Source organism: Panicum virgatum, chromosome 2N, assembly GCF_016808335.1.
Source record: "Panicum virgatum strain AP13 chromosome 2N, P.virgatum_v5, whole genome shotgun sequence".
Taxonomy (NCBI): Eukaryota; Viridiplantae; Streptophyta; class Magnoliopsida; order Poales; family Poaceae; genus Panicum; species Panicum virgatum.
In genome coordinates, this window is record NC_053146.1 from 2964806 (window position 1) to 2970058 (window position 5253).

General features: G+C 30.0%; 1 long non-coding RNA gene across 1 annotated transcript; it reads right to left on the reverse strand.

Annotated features, from left to right (window-relative positions):
- Window positions 1-326: 326 nt before the first annotated feature.
- Window positions 327-1205, reverse strand: LOC120663047. The gene is made up of 2 exons (XR_005670290.1): window positions 818-1205; window positions 327-516 (listed from the first exon to the last, which is right to left on the reverse strand). It is a non-coding gene; the product is annotated as an uncharacterized LOC120663047 (long non-coding RNA).
- Window positions 1206-5253: the final 4048 nt, after the last annotated feature.

Sequence of the window (5253 nt, forward strand, 5' to 3'; positions counted from 1 at the left end):
TTGTCTTTAGCTCATTTGCCTTTCTGTATTTTTGAATATATTCTTTTGCTGCAGGCTCTAGGAAATAATTTATTCCTAAAATATTTCTTGCATATGATAGGGCTTGATCAATATCTAGGTATTTTTTCCATGATATTCCTTCATCTTTTTCTCTTTCTATTTGCTGGGCTATAACTTCTTCAAATGTTACATATATTCCTGGTGTCTTTCCCCTGTATATGACATATATGGGTTTCTTTTCTATATTGCTCGATAGATCTTTTGGCTTTATCTTCCCATTGATCATATGAAAATATTCAGCTAAACTATTTAATATTGCAAGCATATAACCTCTATCATCTCTCTTATTATTATATTGGAACCAAAAATTATCTAAAACACATTCTTGTATTTCATCTAAGACAATATGGTCTTTAGGCTTAAATTTATAAGTATTTGGTGGAAAGATTCTCAATCTGTTTTCAGTTCCAAAGCCGAAACTTTCACCACCAGTAGGACTCATTCCTCTCTTCATTCCTGCAAAATAGATGATCGTGAAAATATATCAGGCAAGATATTATCTTTACCTTTTATATGCTCGAAGATTACTTTATAACCATTTCCTGTAATGATATCTTCAAATAAAACCCATCTCCTAGTTGAACTTTTCTTACTATTGACTTTATTATGATATTTACATATAGCTTCACAGTCTGTCCTTACTGTGAACTCTTTGAATCCTAAATATAATCTGAAAGCATTTATTGCATTTATTACAGCTAATATTTCTCTATCAGTGTTATTTATAGCCTTTAACTTATATTTCCCTGAAGCGTACCTACATATTCTTTCTTCTGTTTTTGGAGAGTACTTGTTCGGCTTTTGTTTTAATATAGCTCCCCATCCCATTTCAGATGCATCTGTCTCTATAATAAAATAATAGTCATCTAAAGGTAATTCTAAAGGTTTTAGTTCTTTGACCTTTTCTTTTATAACTCTTACTAATCTTATATCTTCAGAATTAAAATGCTTCTGCCCATTTTTTCTTAACTTTGCATACAATGGTCCAGCCAACTTGGCTAAGTTTTCAATATAATTTCTAGCATAATTTACTATTCCTAAAAACTGTTGCAATGTCTTCTTGTCATTCATAACATCAGGAAACTGTAAAATTTTCTTTGCAATATGATCTTGTAAATAAATTTTTCCTTCCCCAATTTCATGACCTAAAAAATTTATTTTTCTTTGCATATTTCCATTTTCTTTTTAGAAAGTATTAATCCATGCTGCTCTACCTTTCTAAAAAATATTTCTAAATGAGCTATATGTTCTTTATAGGATTTTGAAAAGATTAACAAATCATCAATGTAGACCAGTATAAATTCTTGGTTTTCATTAAAGATATTCTGCATCTTTCTTTGAAAAAAAGCAGGGGCATTCTTTAATCCTAAAGGCATAACTAACCACTCAAAATGGCCTTGAGGACACGTAAAAGTTGTCCACTCTATTGATTCTTCTGCCATCTTTACTTGCCAAAACCCAGCTTTTAAATCAAACTTTGAGAAATATTTACTTCCTTGTATTCTATTGATCCATTCTTGCTTAATAGGGATGTTATAACCATCATCTATAGTGTTATCATTCAATCTTTTATAATTAATAACCATTCTTGATTTTCCTCTAACTATTTCTGCATGATTTCTTACTATAAATGCAGCTGACCTATGAGGACTTCTACTTTCTCTTATGGCTCCTAATTTTAAAAGCTCTTCAATATGCATCTTGAATTCTTCTATATCCTTAGGTGTAGCTTCAATAGGACTTGTCTTAATTATATAGTTATGATTTATTATATTGATTTTATACACAATACCATTCTTATCCCAATATTTCATTTGTATTTCTCCAATTATTTGAATATCTTCTAATCTTTGCACAATTTTATCTATATCTTTTTTAGATTTTATATCTCTATACCAATTGGGTGCAAAGGATTGTAAACTAATACATTCTATACATGAGTTTGCCATATGAAACTCTTCTATATTTTCACCTAACTCCTCGTCTGTATGATCATCAAGGTCATTATCATCAGCTCCTTGGAGTTCTAAATTGAACTTTCCGGTATTGGAACTTATAGTTTTACGTACTTCTGTTATGTATGGGATATTATCTTGATAAGGAATAAATGTAATTCCTTGCTCATGTATGATCGTTGTTTGCAACGAGAATTGTAAAAACCTTAGTCCTAAAATCATATCATCATGTATCATAGATAGTCTCTTATTGTAATCTCATCCATAATATATTTAGTATTATTTATTTGTACCTCAATATTGTAGGCTAATTGATTATGAAGCTTCTTTATTCCAGACATATCAGTGGATATATCTGTCTTTTCTTGATCTATTGTATGAACTATTTCTGGGCATCTCACAAAATATTTATCATGCATAATATTTTTGGTACAGCCAGTATCAACTAATGCTAATATTTTGTAAGTGATAGTGAGTGTTAATTTTACCTTCACAGGTATTCTTATTCCTACAATTTCTTTAAATGGCAATTTGACTATATATTTGCTACCAAAGTTTATTGTAGCATCCTTTAACTGTATGGTACTATTATCTTTGTTGTTTGATTGTATTGCACTATTATCCTTGTTGCTTATTATCGTCTGATCCTTTAACTCAATATTCTTACCAGCCTTTTCTTCAGCCTTTTGTACCTCACTGAGATCTAACTTACTTTTTAGTTCTTCTAGTTCCACTTCTAAACTATTTATTCTATTTTCTAAATTTCTAACTCTTCTGGTTAATAATTTATCTTCTTCTTCTAATTCTACTTCCTGTCTCCATCTTTGATTTCCAGCTTTTAAGCATGAAGCACATGCTTGCTTTAAGCATATACTACAAGTAAACCTATTTTCTTGACTAGGATAATAAATGCAGAAAGCACATTTAATATTATAGTCACCTCTTCCTTGAATCCAATCATGATCGCAATTTCTTTGATCCATTAATTCAGTTTTAACCTCCTCTAAGGTATTAATTCTTTCACTATTTATTTCTAATGCATCCATAGTATTATCCAGATTATATAAACTTTCATCATCTAGAGAATCTATAAAATCTCTGTATTGTTGGGCATTATGTTCTTCGTCTTCATAACTTTCTAAAAGCTTATTCATAGACTCTGGTTGTTTGTCCTCTTTTAACACATTATTTATCATAATATTACCTTTATGAGTGTCTGGATCCCTTTTAGCTTTATATCTCTGCGTATCTTTTAGGTTTGACTCATCTTCCCACTTCTTTATCACAACTGACGCTTTATATTTCTTATCATTTAGCTCTCTTTCTTTAGATATCTTTTTTAAATAAGCTATCTTTCTAATGAAATAAATTTCTTTTTCTCTAATAGCAGACCACTCACATAACATAGAAGTATTATATTCATCAGGAATTTTACTTAGTTTAAATTCGTACTGCTTAATTTCATTTGTCTGGAGAGTGGCAAATTATACTTCCTCCGTGCCAAATTATCATTCCAAAAATCTTGGAGAGTCAAACCATTTCAAAGTTTGACTAAAATTATAGAGAGAAACACAAAAATTTATGACATCAAATAGGTATACTATAAAAATATATCTAACAAAGAATCTAATGATACTTAATTAGTATCGTAAATATTATTATCTTGTTGTATAAATTTGGTCAAACTTGAAAATTTTTGACTCTCCAAGATTTTTGAAATGACTTATAATTTGAAACGGATGGAGTACTCATTAAATGGATTATTGAGATTCAAGCACACTATATGATGTGCTAAGCTTTTTTTCTCTCCTTTTATTTGTTTCGATGCATCGCGTTAGCACCTCAAGATACCATAGAGATGTACTTAGAACCTGTTTGGTTACCCCGACTTATTTTAAGTCACCACACTTTAAGTCCGTTTAAGTTAGTTGAGATCCAAACATACCTGATTTATAGGAACTAAAATGGATTTAAATGACTTAAATCCATAAGTCACTCAAATCTCAAGGGTAGTTTAAAAGTACTTATTTGCGGCACAACTATACATCGTGCCTGTTGCAATAACGTATCCATCCCCTGAAGCGGTAGGAAATTCATTAGTTGGCTGTTCATTATATTATTTAGCCCATTAGCACTTGGCTGGTGTGCCCCGTTAACAGAACTAATTTATAGGGACTAAAATGAATTGGAGTGACTTAAATCCATAAATCACTCAAGTCTCAAGGGTAGCTTAAAAGAATTTATTTGCATCACGACTATACATCGCGCACGTTGCAATCACGTATTCATCGTCTGAAGCGGTAGGAAATTCTTTGGTTGACTGTTCATTATATTATTTAGCCCATCAGCACTTGGCTGGTGCGGCCCATTGGAACTAGGCATACGAGCAGCGAGCTCAAGGCTGCTGTGCGATGCTAGTCCATTGCATGCTATTCGTGTGTGCTATCTTTTTTCTTTTTCTTTTCAATTTACTTTTGTTTTGTTTCTTTTTTTTCTTTTCCTTTTTCTTAGATGTGCTTGTTCTTCATGTTCAAGTTTTTATTTATTTATGTATGCATGTTTGAAACTTATTCTTCCTCTATATACGTGTACACTTTATATCTATGTGTGCATGCTTAGCGGTGGTGCAGCGCTAACATGTGCACCTTTCTTTTCCTTTTTTCCCATCCTTCCTTCTTCTACTTTCATTCTTCTTTCTTGATTTCAGTTTGTTTAACAATAATATCTTTTCTGCTTGAAAACTATATCGTTCTTTTCATTTTATTTCTAATTATTTATTTATAATTCTTCTACTTTAAATTTATAGTATTTATATTATTTATTATTATTATTATTATTATTATTATTATTATTTCAATGTTTTAAGTGAGTGAGTGATATCAATACATTAATATTTGGTATTTCTTTCTACTAATATTTTTTATTTTTATTTTATTTAGTTTTCTATTACTATCGATTTGTTCATATTTAAAAGTAGCTCATGCTTAATGCATACCAATTTATTTACATTCTAAACTCATTAGTTGGTGTGTAAAATAAATTAGTTATATACTAATTTGTTCAGCTTATGTTAATGTTCCATTTGCAACATAATTTATTTGTCCACTGGATACGTCATTCTTCATGTAAAATTATATATATGCAAATAACTAATTTGTTCATAATGCCAAATTATTTGTTTACTCTGTATATTAAATTGTTCAACCATATTTACTCATAACAATTAAATGTTTGCAAA